Source organism: Medicago truncatula, chromosome 4, assembly GCF_003473485.1.
Source record: "Medicago truncatula cultivar Jemalong A17 chromosome 4, MtrunA17r5.0-ANR, whole genome shotgun sequence".
Lineage (NCBI taxonomy): Eukaryota > Viridiplantae > Streptophyta > Magnoliopsida > Fabales > Fabaceae > Medicago > Medicago truncatula.
In genome coordinates, this window is record NC_053045.1 from 16,022,160 (window position 1) to 16,039,590 (window position 17,431).

At 41.8% G+C, this 17,431-nt stretch overlaps 1 pseudogene; it reads right to left on the reverse strand.

The window, feature by feature from the left end:
• Positions 1-1,418: 1,418 nt before the first annotated feature.
• LOC120579903 (uncharacterized) lies at positions 1,419-8,327 on the reverse strand (annotated as a pseudogene).
• Between the last annotated feature and the right edge of the window lie 9,104 nt (positions 8,328-17,431).

Consider the following 17,431-nt stretch of genomic DNA (forward strand, 5'->3'; position numbering starts at 1 on the left):
CGGTCGCTGGTCATAAAGATAAGAGATTGACATGAGTTGTTCGTTCGTTGGAACTGGTCACTTGAAAAGTTGGATTGGTGACATCTCTGGAACAGCTATGCTGGGGATGATACTTAAAGTTGAAGTTGACATCAAGATTAACTAGCGCCATGGCTAGTACGGCTTTCCGCCGGGGATGACACTTCGAAACTAAAGTTGAAATTGACATTGATTAGTGACATGACTTAGCACGGTTTTTGCCGGGCATGACACCTTTGAAATTTGAAATTGAAATGGAGGATGTTTTATTCGTAGAAACTTGCGGCTTGACGCAATGGTAAACTAAGACTGAACCGAAGTGATATGGCCGACTCGATTGATGAGTTTATGTATGAATTAATGTCGTGCGCATGCTGTGTACGCACGAATGCATGATTATCAGTAAATGCATGATTGTTATGAGTTTGTGGTTGTATGAGTGCATGGAAGCGTTGATGTGATGAATGCATGCGTGTATGTATGAACGTGACTTTTGACGACCATGTCTTTTGTAGGTGATAGACGGAACTCGATGAGGCAGAATATGGTACGTAAGGTGGGAAATGGATTGGCACTTTTGTACTACACTCTTCGCAACAATTTTGTGAACAAATTTCGAAGAAGAAGTCGCTATTTGCAAGCCGGCACAGAGTGTCGCTCCATTGATATGCCTTGGCAGTCATGCCTCTTTTGGAAGAAGTCCTTAACCCTTACTTGGACTACCTTTTCGGGCTCTTAGTCCCCCGGGATGCTTATTTTTGTATTTGTTTATTCAGAGACTTTCCTTAGTATCGAGCCACGCTTTTAGCAGGATCTATCCTCTCTTGAGTTGATATATGCCTTTCTTACTCCCGAGTGCCAAGCTGTATCTATTTGTTTATGCTTTTTATAGTGTTTTAGAAATCTGTTTCAACATATTATCATCAATAGAAGAGGAAAAATTCGTGAAACAAAACAAATGGGAATCAAAAGAGAGGTAAAGGCTCAAAGTTTATTGATCGAATGACACTATGCCAATGGCATGACTTCATGGAGTTCTTTACAAAGTTTGAAAAGTAATGGTAATTTAAAAGGGAAAGGTACGTTGAACTTCATAACCCTATCCTTCTCTAACAACTTTGAAATCCGTTATCTTGCGGCTCGAATACTTTTGATGGCAGGTATGCCCCAAGTGTATCTGTGCCTGACTGGATGCAGTTACTTTGTCTTTTTCTTTTAATCCTTAACTTTTGCATAGACTGCCCTTTCGGGTTTTCACTCTATCAGGATGATGATCTCTGTTTACTGTCTCTAATTTTTGCCTGGACCGCCCTTTCGGGTTTTCAGTCCACCGAGATGCTCATTTTTGCCTAAGCCGCCCTTTTCGGGTTTTCGACTTACCGAGCTGTTCTTTAAGATTTTTAGACAAAGTATTTCTTGACTGCATCCGTGTTCACAGGTCGTGGTAGTTCTTCACCGTCCATGGTTTGTAGAGTCATGGCACCACCTGAGAAGGCTTTTTTAACAACATACGGACCTTCATAATTAGGAGCCCACTTGCCTCGGGAGTCTGGTTGGAAAGAGAAAATCTTTTTGAGCACAAGATCACCTTCTTTAAACTCACGGGGACGAACTTTCTTGTCAAAGGCCTGTTTCATCCTTTTTTGATATAATTGTCCGTGACATAGGGCTGTCATGCGCTTTTCTTCAATTAGATTCAACTGGTCGTATCTATTCTGAACCCATTCAGCTTCTGATAAGTCAGCCTCCATTAGGACTCTCAATGATGGAATTTCGACTTCTACAGGGAGTACTGCCTCCATGCCGTATACCAGGGAGAAAGGAGTTGCCCCTGTTGATGTGCGTACAGAAGTACGATATCCATGTAATGCAAAGGGAAGCATTTCATGCCAATCTTTATAAGTCACCACCATCTTCTGGACAATCCTCTTTATATTCTTATTTGCAGCTTCGACAGCACCATTCATTTGAGGTCTGTAAGGTGAAGAGTTATGGTGCTCGATCTTGAAATCATCACACAATTCTTTCATCATCTTGTTGTTTAGATTTGTTCCGTTGTCGGTGATGATCCGGTTGGGGATGCCATAACGACAAATGATATGATTTTTGATAAATTTGACCACCACTTGCTTGGTCACATTAGCATACGATGCGGCCTCAACCCACTTAGTGAAGTAGTCAATAGCCACTAGGATGAAACGGTGTCCATTTGAAGCTTTGGGTTCAATCCTTCCGATCATGTCAATGCCCCACATAGCGAAAGGCCACGGAGAGGAAAGTAAATTGAGTGTAGTTGGCGGCACATGAATCTTGTCGGCGTATATCTGACACTTGTGACACTTTCTGGTATGCTTGTAGCAATCTGATTCCATTGTCATCCAGTAGTAGCCTGCTCGCAATATCCTTTTAGCCATTGTGTGCCCATTAGGATGAATTCCGAAGGATCCTTCGTGTACTTCATGTATCAATAAATCAGCTTCATATTTGTCTACACATCTGAGCAAGACCGTGTCAAAGTTTCTTTTGTACAAGATGTCCCCATTCAGGAAGAAGTTACTAGATAATCTTCTGAGAGTCTTCTTATCTTTGTTGGATGCTCCAGGAGGATACTCTCGAGTTTGGAGAAACACCTTAATATCATGAAACCAAGGTTTATCGTCGAAAACTGCTTCAGCGGCAAACACATAAGCGGGTCTATCAAGGAATTTGACACTGATTAGTGGCACGTCATTGTGATGATTCACCTTGATCATTGAAGACAAAGTAGCCAAAGCATCAGCCATCTGATTCTCATCCCGAGGGATATGATGTAATTCCACTTTGTTGAAGAAGGTCAATAAACGTCTTGCATAGTCTCGATAAGGTATTAGTCCTGCGTGAAGAGTTTCCCATTTTCCTTTGATCTGGTTGATTACAAGAGCTGAATCTCCATATATTTCGATGTTCTTGATTCTTAGATCAATGGCTTCTTCAATACCCATGATGCAGGCTTCATATTCAGCGATGTTGTTCGTGCAGTCAAACCGGAGTCTTGCTGTGAAAGGGATGTGAGCACCCTTAGGAGTAAGGAGTACTGCCCCTATGCCGTTGCCGTATACATTGACAGCCCCATCAAATATCAAAACCCCACACTGAATCTGGATCAGGACCTTCTCCGAATAGTGGTTCGTCACAATCTTTCATCTTTAGATACATAATCTCTTCATCAGGAAAGTCAAACTTGATAGGTCGATAGTCTTCAAGTGGTTGGTGAGCTAAGTGATCAGCAAGAATACTGCCTTTAATTGCCTTCTGGGAACGGTACTCGATATCATATTCAGATAGTAGCATCTGCCACCGTGCAATCCTTCCTGTCAAAGCGGGCTTCTCAAATATGTACTTGATTGGATCCATTTTAGATACCAGCCAAGTAGTGTGATTAATCATATAATGACGGAGGCGTTTGGCGGCCCAGGCTAGAGCACAACATGTCTTCTCGAGCATGGAGTAGCGAGATTCACATTCAGTAAACTTCTTGCTTAAGTAATAAATGGCGTGCTCTTTTCTTCCGGTCTCATCTTGTTGTCCGAGCACACAACCCATGGCATTTTCTAGCACTGTTAGGTACATGATCAAAGGTCTTCCTTCAATTGGAGGGATGAGAATCGGTGGTTCTAGCAAGTACTTCTTTATGCTGTCAAAAGCCTTCTGGCAATCTTCGGTCCACACAATACCTTGTTCTTTGCGGAGTAGTTTGAATATCGGCCCACAAGTTGCAGTCATATGAGAAATGAACCGGGAGATGTAATTTAGTCATCCAAGAAAACCCCTTACTTCTTTTTCTGTTCTCGGAGTAGGCATCTCTCTGATGGCTTTGACCTTGTCAGGATCTACTTCGATGCCTTTCTGGCTGACAATGAAGCCTAGAAGCTTTCCGGATCTGACACCAAAAGTGCATTTGTTGGGATTTAGACGAAGTTTGTACTTCCTCAGGCGCTGGAACATCTTCTGTAGATATTTGACATGGTCTTCTTCAGTAATTGACTTGACTATCATATCATCCACATAGACCTCAATCTCTTTATGTATCATATCGTGGAAAAGAGTAGTCATACCCCTCTGATAAGTAGCTCCTGCATTGATTAAACCGAACGGCATTACTTTGTAACAAAAAGTGCCCCAAGGTGTAATAAATGATGTTTTCTCTCTATCTTCGGGTGCCATCTTGATTTGATTATAACCGGAGAATCCATCCATGAATGAGAAGACTTTAGACTTTGCGGTACTGTCAACCAACACGTCAATATGAGGTAAAGGAAAGTCGTCTTTCGGGCTAGCTTTGTTTAAATCACGGTAGTCAACACACATTCTGACTTTACCATCTTTCTTTGGAACAGGCACTATGTTAGCTAACCATTGGGGGTAATTTGATGTGATGAGGAAACCTGCGTCGATCTGCTTCTGTACCTCTTCTTTGATTTTGAGAGCCATGTCAGGACGTGTTCTTCTCAATTTTTGTTTGACTGGCGGACACTCAGGTTTCAAAGGTAGGTGATGCACCACAATATCAGTGTCTAGACCCGGCATATCTTGGTAGGACCAGGCAAACACATCAACATATTCTTTGAGGAGCTCTATCACTTGCTTTTTAACACTTGTTTCGAGCGATGCCCCAACCTTGATTTCTTTCTTGTCTTCTTTGGTGCCCAAGTTAATCACTTCTAGTTCGTCCCCATAAGGCTGAATGGTCTTCCTCTCTTGTTCGAGTAGTCGAGAGATTTCGTCAGGGATCTCTTCATTTTCTTCTTCCTCCGCCTCATACACAGGGAACTCAAAGTTGGGAGAGATCATAGGGTTATGTTGTTCAACGGGTTCGTCGATTTCTAATCTGCACATGTGATGGATGATTTTTAGAAAGAAGATACATGCAGATTTTTTGAAAATTCATGTTGGGTTTTTTGTATTACCACTTTTCAGAAAAGCATAAAAGAAAAATGAGACAAAACATCGGGAAAAAAAACGACATTTTTATTTTATTGATGATAATTTCTTGAAATAAAAAGCCCTAGATAAGTTCACTTTCGCTTGGGGCGGGGCGAAAGGATGTTTTTTTTTGAAAAGAAAAGCATAAACTAGACAAATGCATTACTTGGACAAGTGAGCAACAAAAGGAACATCTACAGCAACCCAATTGTGGCTGGATACTCCTGGCGTTATAAATCCTCGTGGCACACTTTCAGGATCATCTTCAATGATTGCATGGATAAAGCCCGAACTGTGGAAAGTGCCCTTCTTTGCTGTGGACAAACTAGTAGATGGGAAGAAACCCAAACCTTCTCGGTGCTTGTTTTCTGGAAGCTCTATCAGCTTTCCCCAGCTTGTGGACCCCCCTGCTTGTATGACCTTCTGAGCATCTCTTAGAGACGAGATAGAGGCTTCATTCCTCTTGGTATTCTTATCTTCTATAGTAAACCCTTGAAAAGGTGTCCCTTCGACATCGTCTGCCCCAATGAAAGAGAAAGATGACAAATGACTTACCAATAAAGCCTCTTCACCGTTTACAGTTACTAGCTTCCCATTCTTCACAAACTTCAGCTTTTGATGCAGCGTGGATGTGACAGCCCCTGCCTCATGAATCCAGGGTCGACCCAGTAGGCAACTATACGAAGCTTGAATGTCCATGACTTGAAAATTAACTTGGAAAACTTGTGGCCCAACTGTGATAGGTAGAACTACCTCTCCAAGGACATCCTTCCTCGAGCCATCAAAAGCTTTCACCATTACCCCACTTCGTCTTAAAGGTGCGTCTTGGTAAGCGAGTTGGGCATAAGTTGTTTTGGACAATACATTCAAAGATGATCCAGTATCCACCAGCACATTTGACAAAGCATCAGTTTTACAGTTCACAGATATATGCAGCGCCCGATTATGGTTCCTTCCTTCTGCTGGGAGCTCTTCATCACTGAAACTCAAGTTATTGCATGCAGTGATGTTCCCTACTATTCCGCCAAACTGACCCACCGTTACATCATAATCCACAAAAGCTTGTTCTAAAACCTTCATTAATGCATCTTTATGGGCCTCAGAATTTAGTAATAAAGACATTATGGATATTTTGGATGGAGTCTGCATTAGTTGGTCAACAACCCTGTACTCGCTCTTCTTTATTAATTTGAGAATCTCATCAAACTCTGCACTTGTACCAGCCCCATTGGGTTGATCCACTTCTTTGGCGATACCAGCATCTTTAGTCCGAACCTCCTTGTTTACTGTAGCACCAATCTTCTTTGGGAACACTATGGGAACAACGCGCCCATTTCTCAGAACTCTACTGTCTTCAACAATATTATCCACACTAGACAAAGGCGGTATTGGAACCTCACGACCCTCTTCAATCATGGTGGCATTGTATTTGTATGGAATGGCTTTTTCAGAAGCATATGGTAGTGGACCCGGTAAGCAGATCACCAGAGGGGTGATAGTTGACTTTCGACTGTCATAAAATACCTCCAAAGGCCCTTCGGGAGTTATTACACACACATCGTCACACTTCCTTTCGACCACAAGCTCTCCTTGGTCTAGAAGCCCTTGAATATCATTTCTTACTTTCTGACATCCTCCGGAGTTCATAAGGCATATTTCACAGAGATCATGATCATGCTCAAAAAGGTTGACTTTGCATAACTTGGCATGTAACGGAACCAAGGGCGTTCTGATATGTTGAACATTCAGAATGGGACGAGTCTTTTGACAATCTTCGATCATGTTGACTGTTGCGGCACCATGATTCGGCAATGGGTTTGTTTGAACATTTGGCGCCGAGTCTGTGAAAGTTATTTTTCCATCATTGATCAACCTCTGTACTGTACTTTTAAAGGCATAACAAGTTTCAATGTTATGGCCACGGCCCCCTTCATGGAAGTCACAAGTTTGGTCAAGTCTATACCAAGATGGTAGTTTTTCTGGGATAGGAGGAGCTGTTCTAGTTTGGACAAGGTTTTTCTTGAGTAAGCCGGGAAGTAATTCTGCATAGGTGACTGGTATTGGGTTAATCGGCATTCTTGGTGGTCGAGGTTGCTGTGGGCGTTGTTGATAAGGTTGTTGTTGGAAATTTTGTTGAGGGTATTGTTGGTATGGGTATTGTTGGTATGGTTGTTGTTGGAAATTTTGTTGTTGAGTATTTTGTGGTGAAGGATTTTGTGGGAATTGAGAATATTGTGGTATTTGAGGATATTGCGGTAAGTGAGGATGGTTATTTGTTTGTTGAAAAGGGTGAGAGGTGGGTGTGATGGTAGCAATGTGTTGATAGGCTGGATAAGTTTGTTGAGGCCTTCCATGAGTCACCATACCGACTTCTTGCTCTTTCTTCCTCGGGAAATGGTTCCCGGTCTTCTTGGTCCCACTGGCAGGAGTTGCATTCTTTACTAAGCGTCCTTCTCGGACTCCTTCTTCTAACTGTACTCCCATACCAACCATCTCCGCGAAGCTCTTTGGTGTACTCCCGACCATCTTTTTGTAATAAAAATGATTCAGAGTTTTTAGGAAGAGCTTGGTCATCTCTTTCTCCTCAATGCGTGGGCTGACTTGGGCAGCGGTGTCTCTCCACCGTTGGGCGTACTCTTTGAACGTCTCTTTATCTCCCTGAGTCATGGCTTGGAGATCACTTCGGTCCGGAGTCATGTCTACATTGTAACTGTACTGTTCCACAAAAGCTTCACAAAGGTCACGGAAAGTTTGAACCCTTGTTTTGTCTAGGTTTGTGTACCACTTTGAAGCAGGGCCAGTCAAGCTTTCTTGGAAGTAGTAGATAAGAATCTGATCATCTTGGGCATACGCAGGCATCCTTCTCACATACATTTTTAGATGTTCCTCAGGACAAGAACTCCCTTTGTATTTCTCGAAATCTGGAATCTTGAATTTGTGAGGTACCTGCACACTTGGTACCAAACAGAGATCGTACGCAGTTTTCCCAAATTTCCCTTTTTCATGGAGAGCTTTCATGTCTCGGCGTAGTTCATCATACTTTTCTCGTAGGTCGCTTACTCCCTCGTAAGCCTCTGCATTCCCTGAATGAAAGATAGGCTCTTCAGTTTGCGGAATTGTATGTATCACAGGTGCTGAGTAGGTCATGGTGGCTGGAGTGACCCTCATGGCAGGTAGGGGTACTTGAGCCGTGTACTAGTGAGTGGGCATCTGAGCTTCACAAGTGATAGGACGAAATATCTCCCCAGCAGTGAAAGGTGGAAACCAAGGCGTGGAACGTTGCGGAGCGGACTGCGTTGGAGTGTCAGCACATAGTGTCCAAGAAGAAGATGCCTCGGCCTGAGCTCTGACAGGAGGAGGAAGTGGAGGTGCTTGTGATCGGGCCTGCGCCTCTGTTAGGGCTTGAGCTTGAGTTTGTGCTTGTGCCAATGCTTGCGCTTGTGCTTGAATCTGTACTTGAGCTTGAGTCTGAGCCTCCGCCATTGTTTTTATTAATTCAGCCATCTCGTCCATCTTAGTCTGCATGGCTGTCATTTCTTCACGAAGTACCCGATTTTCCTGCTCAAGATAATCCATCTTCTTCTTTACGTTTGCTCGAGTGTAGTGAGTACGGGTTGACTTGTAGATGACACGTGGGGCCACCTTTTGAAACGAGTTGACCTTTTTCTCTCTGGAAAAGAAAGTTTGTGTGAGACTTTGACTTGAGACTATGAAATGCAGGATGATGCATGATGTTTATGCAAAAATATAGACGTATTTTTTATCGAAGGACTTATGAAAGTATTTTTGTAAATATCATAATTGAGAGTTCCATTGAATAATTTACATACTACCAGATAATTCCCTTTCTAGACAACGAAGCCAAGGGATAGACTTTGCAAAAATAAGATAAATATCTAAACTTAAAGCTAAGAACAAAAAGAAAAGAAAAACTGGGAACTCTCAAGCTCTTGGAAGTAGACTATTCATCAGAATCTGAATGTGCATCCTTGAAGAACTCCCAACGCTCCCCCGCGCTGATAAATTGTGATAGCCTTGTGCTCTGAGCTCGGATCTGAACATTCTTTTTTACTATTTGTCGTCTCAACTTGTGAACCTCATGCTCTCGTTGCTCTATCTCACCACTCATAGTTTCCATCTTGAGCATAGCTTCATCATACTTCCTTTTCCAAGTAGCACCCACATATTCTGATCGGGCCAACTTCTCTTGACATTCCTCCACAGTTGCGGGGGCCAAGGGTAAAGCCGGCGCTGGGGCTGTTGAAGATAGGTACCTCGGCAAATGATATGGTAAGACCAGATCGGAAGCTCTATTGATGACCCATTGAGTGTAAGACCCCTGTAAAGAGTCTGATTTCCTCGCCAATTGGCTTCTATTGAGTGTGCGAATGGCATAGCATGCTTGGATAAATCTCCCTCTCTTGTTTGAGGGATCTTCATGGTTGAAGTAGAATTCACCCTGTAAGTAGATGTTATCTGGCTTAGCTTCCATTGGACATCCGAACTGACGTTTGGCAAGGATAGGATTGTAGCTGATTCCTCCTTGCGTACCGAGAAGGGGTACATTTGAGTATTCTCCACAACTGACAATGATGTTCGTGAAGTTACAAGTGGCACGGTACCAGGTTATGTCGGATGGGGTGAGGGACATGATTCTTTTGGGCCAGGAGAGATTTTCTGGGTTGGCTTGAAAGGAATGAGTCTGAGGTAAGTGGGAGGCAAACCATTTGTATAGTAAAGGTGCGCAACCAAGGATAGCTCCACGACCTACTTGGGTTCGATCGTGAATGGAATGATATATATCAGCTAACAATGTGGGGACTGGGTTCTTTGTGAGGAAAATTTGAATGGCATGGATGTCAACATAGTTATCAATATTTGGGAACAATACTAGGCCATAGATGAGTAAAGCTAGGATAGAGTAAAAGGCCTCAACATTGTTTGTTTTGGAGAAATCGGAGGCTTGTTGGTAAAGAAATTTAGTAGGTAAGCTTGGGAGATTCCCTTTTAGGGTGAGTTTTTCTTTTATGAGAGAGGTTTTGAGGTGGAGGGCGTTTGCAATAGTGGCAGCTTTGGGAAAGGGTTCTAAGCCAGTAAAAGGTACCTTATCAAGTACGAGTAGGCCAATTAAGTGGGAGTATTCTTCGAGGGTAGGCATAAGCTGGTAGTCGGGAAAGGTGAAACAGTGGTAAGCAGGGTCATAGAACTGGACCAAGGTCTCCAAGCACCCCTTATCGATATTTGTCCAGAGGACACCAAGCAACTTCCCATGACGATCACAAAAGTCCTCCAAGCTAGTTACTTCAAATGCAAGCTTCTTTAAGTTCTCTAGATCCAATTTCCTGAATGTAAACTTCCTAGTATTTCTTCTTTCCATGCCTATGATATTTACAAAAACAGTATAAGTCCTTCGATATTTTTGATGAAAAAAAATGAAATTATGAATGAATGCATGTATGCATGATTATGCATAGGTTAAGCTCACCATGTTGGAGTTTAAGGGTAATAACCCCCATTTGGTAAGGACTATGGTTTTATTTGTACCTGTATCACGGGTTCTATCCAGTTCCCAAAGTCATCAACTACCTCCGAATGTTATCAGGCTACAAGACTACTCTTGATCCAATAATATCCGTAGGAAAGTTTCATTTGAGTGTAGTATCGCGTATCAACTAATTCAAGACTACTCTTGATTAGCCACCGCACTACGTCCTAAAAGGCTAAGATGGGTTAAGGGTAACTAAAGGTCCTCAACTTCGACGGTCACTTGAAAATATAGTGCCAACACGACTATTCATGCCAACACAAATTACTTTCAAGATCCCTCCATTGAGTGGGGTTGTACCACATGAACCTAAACACGAGACTTGACTCTCGGAAAGGCACTTTGGTTATACCACCGTCCTATCTTATGTTTCTCTCAAGCCCGGGTGTAGGGCTTTATCTCACCACTCATATTTAAGAAGAAGGGAAGAAAGAGAGAAAAGAGAAGATAAAAGATATGTACAATTATTTCCATCTTTATTTTTATTTTTTTGTTTTAAGCAAGATATAGCACAAAAAATTAAATAAAGCCAAGTTAGGCTCAACCCTCTTAGGGGATCCCCAGTGAAGTCGCCATTTCTGTCGCGTCATTTTTCGGATCAAGGCTATTTGATTAGCTTTTGACTCACTAATTATTTCACGACTGAACATTTAATTTTATTAAGAAAAGGGGAAAAAAGTTCAAACTACCCCTATTTGAAAAGATTTAGGGTTCGGGGGTTAGTTACATAAAGGGAAGGTATTAGCACCCTCTATGTCCGTAGTACTCTACGGGAACCTCTTGGTTTTATTTAATTTAATGTGCTATAACTTGCTTGCTTTTGAAAAAGAAGTTAATGTGATGATTAAAAGAAAAAGAAAGTGAGACCTAATTTATCTACATTTTTTATTGTTTGGAAGGACATGGTCCTCTGCCTACGTACCCGTGAGGGATCAAAACCTCGTAGTTCGGGGTAGAAATTGACGTTTGATTGGTTTTGTGTTTTTTATTAGTTTTGAAAAAAGGTTTTAAAAATAAAAGCCAAGTGGCAAAATAGGAATGGATTTGTATTTTTTAATTTAAATGAAAATAGACTCAAAGTATAGTTAAATTGATTGATATTTGATTAATAAAATAAAAATGACGATCACTTGATTTAGGATCAAGGTTTATTATAAAAAAGTATTTTTATGATTTTTTGGTTATTTGCATGTTTTTGTTGTTTTTTTGAATAATTGCTAAACTAACGGAGCAAGAAAATAAAACGTAATAACCTAAGCAGAAAAGTAGAGCATCCACCCACACACGCACACATGCACCTAAACTATTACAAAAAAAACCTATTTACATTCTAAGGTCTGCAAAAAATAAATGACAAGAAAAGTAAATAAATTATTTACATCAAGGCCTAATTTACATTCTAACATGCATGAGAGAACATAAATTAATAATGATAATGCTAAACGATAAATAAAATGTATGCAAGACTTGAAAGAAATAAATAAAAGGTTCAATCACAAGGTGGGAGGTGTAGCAGTATTATGGGGTGTGCAGAAAGTAAAAAACAGGTTTGGGCCCAGATAGAGACGGAGCGGGTCATGGGTTGAGTCTGGTGGGTCGACCCGGATTAAAGGATATATAAGGGTTGTAAACCCTAAATTTCCTCATTTCCTTTCCCTCCTTCTCTCTCTTCCGTCTCCTTCTCTCTCTAGCTCTCTATCCTCTCTCTTCCCTCTTCTTCTCCGACGGCAAGGTAAGGGGGTTCCGGCGGCGGTTGGCCGGCCGGTGCGGCGGCACCACCGCGCCGGAACCCTAACAACTTATTTTTTTTGATTTTTTTTTTTGCTTCCTTCTTCCCTTCCCTTCCTAGTTTCGTTTTTAACCTCAGAATTTCAAGATAAGCTACCCACCGTCCTAGATCTAAAAGATAGCATAGTGAAAAAGGGATACTACCTTTGATTTGGATTTTGATTTGGTTTGAGATTGGCTCGATCCCGTTTGCCCTTCTTTCTTCTCTCAAACTCGGTCCTGGATGCTGTGTTACGGTTGATGGCCGCCGCGACTGGATTGTGTGTTGATGATTCTGTTGGTTGAAAATTCACTGCTGGCTTTGTGTGTTTTGGTTACGGGTTTGATGATGATTGCTGGATTCGCCGGAATCCGGTGGTGTTGCTTTTGTGTTTCTTCTCTGTTCTGCTGTGTTGCTGCCTTTGTTTTTTTCGTGCTGTCTTTCCCGTGTTCTGTTGTGTTTTGCTGCCTTTATTTTTTTCGTCCCTTTCTTTGTGCTGTGCAGGTCTCTATTTATAGAGTGAGGTTGAGGCTAGGGTTTGTTTAAAATCCGCAGAAATTAGGTGATTGGGATGGAATCGGATTTGGATGAAAGATGGAGACGCGTTTTGTGTTCCTGGGCTTTTTGGCGGATGAGGCTTGAACTGGATTTGGATTGAGATTGAGCATACAGACTGTTTTTTTGGATTGAAAAGAAAAAACGTGTTTATGCATCTGGACCACTTTTTGGATTTTTGACACTTTTGGACTTATCTTCTAAATCTTTTCTAAAAAATGAAATAATAAAAAAAAAAAAAAAAAAGAAATAATATTTACATTTTCGGTTTTTTCGATAAAAAAAATAAAAATAAAAAATGAAATTTGGATTTAATGGGAATAAAAAGAAATTAAATTAAATTTAGACTAAAAATAAAAATTTAAAAGATGGAAATAATTTTAAAGACTGAGAGAAGAGGGCCCGACTCGGAATCAAAATGAGGTATTTTAAAATACCTCCCTGCCGAATTTTTCACTGAAATGTGAGTCTGGTCCGAGTTCGGAGATGTGTGTCAGTGGGACCTTTGGTCAAAATTTGGGGTATGACAATATGGCTCTCAAGATTAAGAGCGAGGTTCAAAAACAGATTGATGCGGGTTTCCTCATGACAGTTGAGTACCCTGAATGGGTTGCCAATATTGTACCTGTGCCAAAGAAGGATGGTAAAGTCCGGATGTGTGTTGATTTCAGAGACCTGAACAAAGCCAGTCCAAAAGACAACTTTCCATTACCTCATATTGATGTGCTTGTTGATAATACTGCTCAGTCTAAGGTGTTCTCCTTCATGGATGGTTTCTCCGGTTACAATTAGATCAAAATGTCTCCTGAAGATAGAGAAAAGACGTCTTTTATCACTCCATGGGGTACTTTCTGCTACAAAGTGATGCCGTTTGGTCTAATTAATGCTGGTGCTACCTACCAAAGAGGGATGACTACTCTCTTTCATGACATGATTCACAAAGAAGTCGAAGTGTATGTGGATGATATGATTGTAAAGTCAACAGATGAGGAGCAACATGTTGAATATTTGACAAAGATGTTCGAAAGGTTGAGAAAATACAAGCTTCGATTGAATCCTAACAAATGTACATTCGGTGTCAGGTCCGAAAAGTTATTAGGCTTCATTGTCAGCCAAAAGGGCATTGAAGTCGATCCTGATAAAGTCCGGGCCATCCGAGAAATGCCAGCTCCAGAGACCGAGAAGCAAGTCAGAGGTTTCCTCGGACGTTTGAATTACATCTCCCGATTCATATCTCATATGACCGCAACCTGCGGGCCGATCTTCAAGCTACTCATAAAGAATCAACCTATTGTATGGAATGATGAATGCCAAGAAGCTTTTGATAGCATCAAGAATTACCTGCTGGAACCACCTATCCTTGTCCCACCCGTGGAAGGAAGGCCTTTGATTATGTATTTGGCAGTATTTGATGAATCCATGGGATGCGTACTTGGTCAACAAGATGAGACTGGAAAGAAAGAACATGTTATCTACTATCTAAGCAAGAAGTTCACCGATTGCGAAACTCGGTATACAATGCTTGAGAAGACTTGTTGTGCTCTGGCCTGGGCTGCTAAACGCCTGCGTCATTATTTGGTGAATCATACAACTTGGTTGATATCCAGAATGGATCCGATAAAGTATATCTTTGAGAAAGCTGCTGTTACTGGGAAGATTGCACGCTGGCAGATGCTTTTGTCTGAATATGATATTGTGTTCAAGACTCAAAAGGCAATCAAAGGTAGCATTCTTGCCGATCATCTTGCTTACCAACCTCTTGATGATTATCAACCAATTGAGTTCGATTTCCCCGATGAAGAAATCATGTATTTGAAATCAAAAGACTGCGAAGAACCGTTGATTGATGAAGGTCCAGATCCCAATAGCAAGTGGGGTTTAGTCTTTGATGGTGCTGTCAATGCTTATGGTAAAGGAATTGGGGCAGTCATTGTATCCCCACAGGGGCATCACATTCCTTTTACCGCCTGGATTCTGTTCGAATGTACAAACAATATGGCTGAGTATGAAGCATGTATCTTTGGGATCGAGGAAGCAATTGATATGAGAATCAAACACCTCGACATCTATGGAGATTCTGCGCTCGTCATCAATCAGATAAAGGGTGAATGGGAGACCCACCATGCTAAGTTGATTCCTTATCGTGATTATGCGAGACGTTTGCTGACATATTTTACAAAGGTTGAGTTGCACCATATTCCTCGTGATGAGAACCAAATGGCTGATGCTCTTGCTACTCTATCCTCCATGTTTCGAGTAAACCATTGGAATGATGTGCCAATAATCAAAGTGCAACGCCTTGAAAGACCTTCACATGTGTTTGCTATTGGGGATGTGATCGATCAGGCTGGTGAAAATGTGGTTGACTATAAACCCTGGTACTACGACATCAAACAGTTCTTGCTGAGCCGTGAGTATCCGCCAGGTGCTTCCAACCAAGACAAGAAGACCCTGAGAAGATTGGCCAGTAGATTCATGTTAGATGGAGATATTCTGTACAAGAGAAACTATGACATGGTATTGTTAAGATGTGTTGATGAACATGAAGCAGAGCAGTTAATGCATGATGTACATGACGGTACCTTCGGGACCCATGCTACAGGGCATACTATGTCAAGGAAGTTGTTACGGGCAGGTTACTACTGGATGACCATGGAGCATGACTGCTACCAGCACGCCAGAAAGTGCCACAAATGTCAAATCTATGCTGATAAGATCCATGTGCCTCCGCACGCTCTCAATGTTATTTCATCCCCATGGCCGTTCTCAATGTGGGGCATCGACATGATTGGGAGAATTGAACCGAAGGCTTCAAACGGTCATCGTTTCATCTTAGTGGCAATTGATTACTTCACCAAATGGGTTGAAGCGGCATCTTATACCAATGTGACCAAGCAAGTGGTAGCTAAGTTCATCAAGAACAACATCATCTGTCGATATGGTGTTCCCAGCAAGATCATTACCGACAATGGTACAAACCTGAACAACAATGTGGTGCAAGCTCTTTGTGAAGAATTCAAAATTGAGCATCATAACTCTTCTCCTTATAGACCTCAGATGAATGGTGCAGTTGAGGCCGCCAACAAGAATATCAAGAGGATTGTCCAGAAGATGGTAACCACTTACAAGGACTGGCATGAGATGTTACCCTATGCTCTGCATGGCTACCGTACTACAGTGCGCAGTTCAACCGGGGCAACCCCTTTCTCTCTTGTATATGGTATGGAAGCAGTTCTTCCTTTGGAAGTGGAGATCCCATCTCTCCGTGTGATCATGGAAGCAAAGTTATCTGAGGCTGAATGGTGCCAAAGCCGGTATGATCAGTTGAATTTGATTGAGGAAAAACGTATGGATGCCATGGCTCGTGGACAGTCATATCAAGCAAGAATGAAGACTGCCTTTGACAAGAAAGTCCATCCTCGAGAATTCAAGGTAGGGGAACTTGTATTGAAAAGGAGGATAAGCCAGCAACCCGACCCAAGGGGCAAGTGGACGCCTAACTATGAAGGTCCTTATGTTGTCAAGAAGGCCTTCTCCGGTGGTGCTTTAATCCTTACACACATGGATGGTGTAGAACTTCCAAATCCAGTGAATGCCGATATAGTCAAGAAATACTTTGCCTAGAAATATGAAAAGAACAGCGTGATAGGTCGAAAACCCGAAAGGGCGGCCTAGGCAAAAATGCGCTTCCCGGTGGATCGAAAACCCGAAAGGGCGGTCCAGGCAAAAATAAGGGACAAAAAATATATGAAAAAGCTCGCTGAGATTGTACACAACTTAGGCAAGAATGAGCGTCTCGATGAGCCGAAAACCCGGAAGGGCGGTTCATGCAAAAATGAGATTGAAACAAAAGGCAAGTAACTATATCTGGCCAACCACCGTCTCCCTTGGGGCATCTGCAGCTGTTAATGACTATCTTCATCAAAAGCTCCTACGCTTGCGAATTCAAAGTTTCTAGGAAATGTAATGATTGCTGTGTTCAATGTACCACCAACCAATAAAATTACCATTTTCTAAGCTTTGTGAATCCGTGGAGTCACGCCTTCGGCTGACCACCACTCTTATACATCAATTTGAGCCTGTGCTTTTGTTTGAAACTCTGCTTTCTTTTTACTTTCAAAGTTATGTTCAAAAAACATTTTCCTTCTATTTTTAATAATGACAAATGCTCGAAACAAACATCTTGAAAATTGAAAAACTTTTTGAAAAGCAAACCTGAGCAACAGGGTACATTCAAACGAAACATGCATGAGCGAGTGTGTGTTGGTGTCTATTTCAACATATGTTACAAGCAGGTTCTCCTCCAGGATAGTCTGTGGTCAATGGCAAGAATGAAAAAACAGAATGAAAATGCATGAAAATGAATAGGCTCGCTAAGTTGAAAACCCGGAAGGGCGGCTTAGGCAAAAATGAGCACCCCGCTGGATTGACAACCCGAAAGGGCAGTTCAGGCAAAAATGGGGCAATGAAAAGAATTTATCTCCCCGGTGGATCGAAAACCCGAAAGGGCGATCCAGGAAAAAATGGGATGCAAAAAAAGAATGATGAATGAAAATTTAAGAAAATAACATGCAAAAAGCATT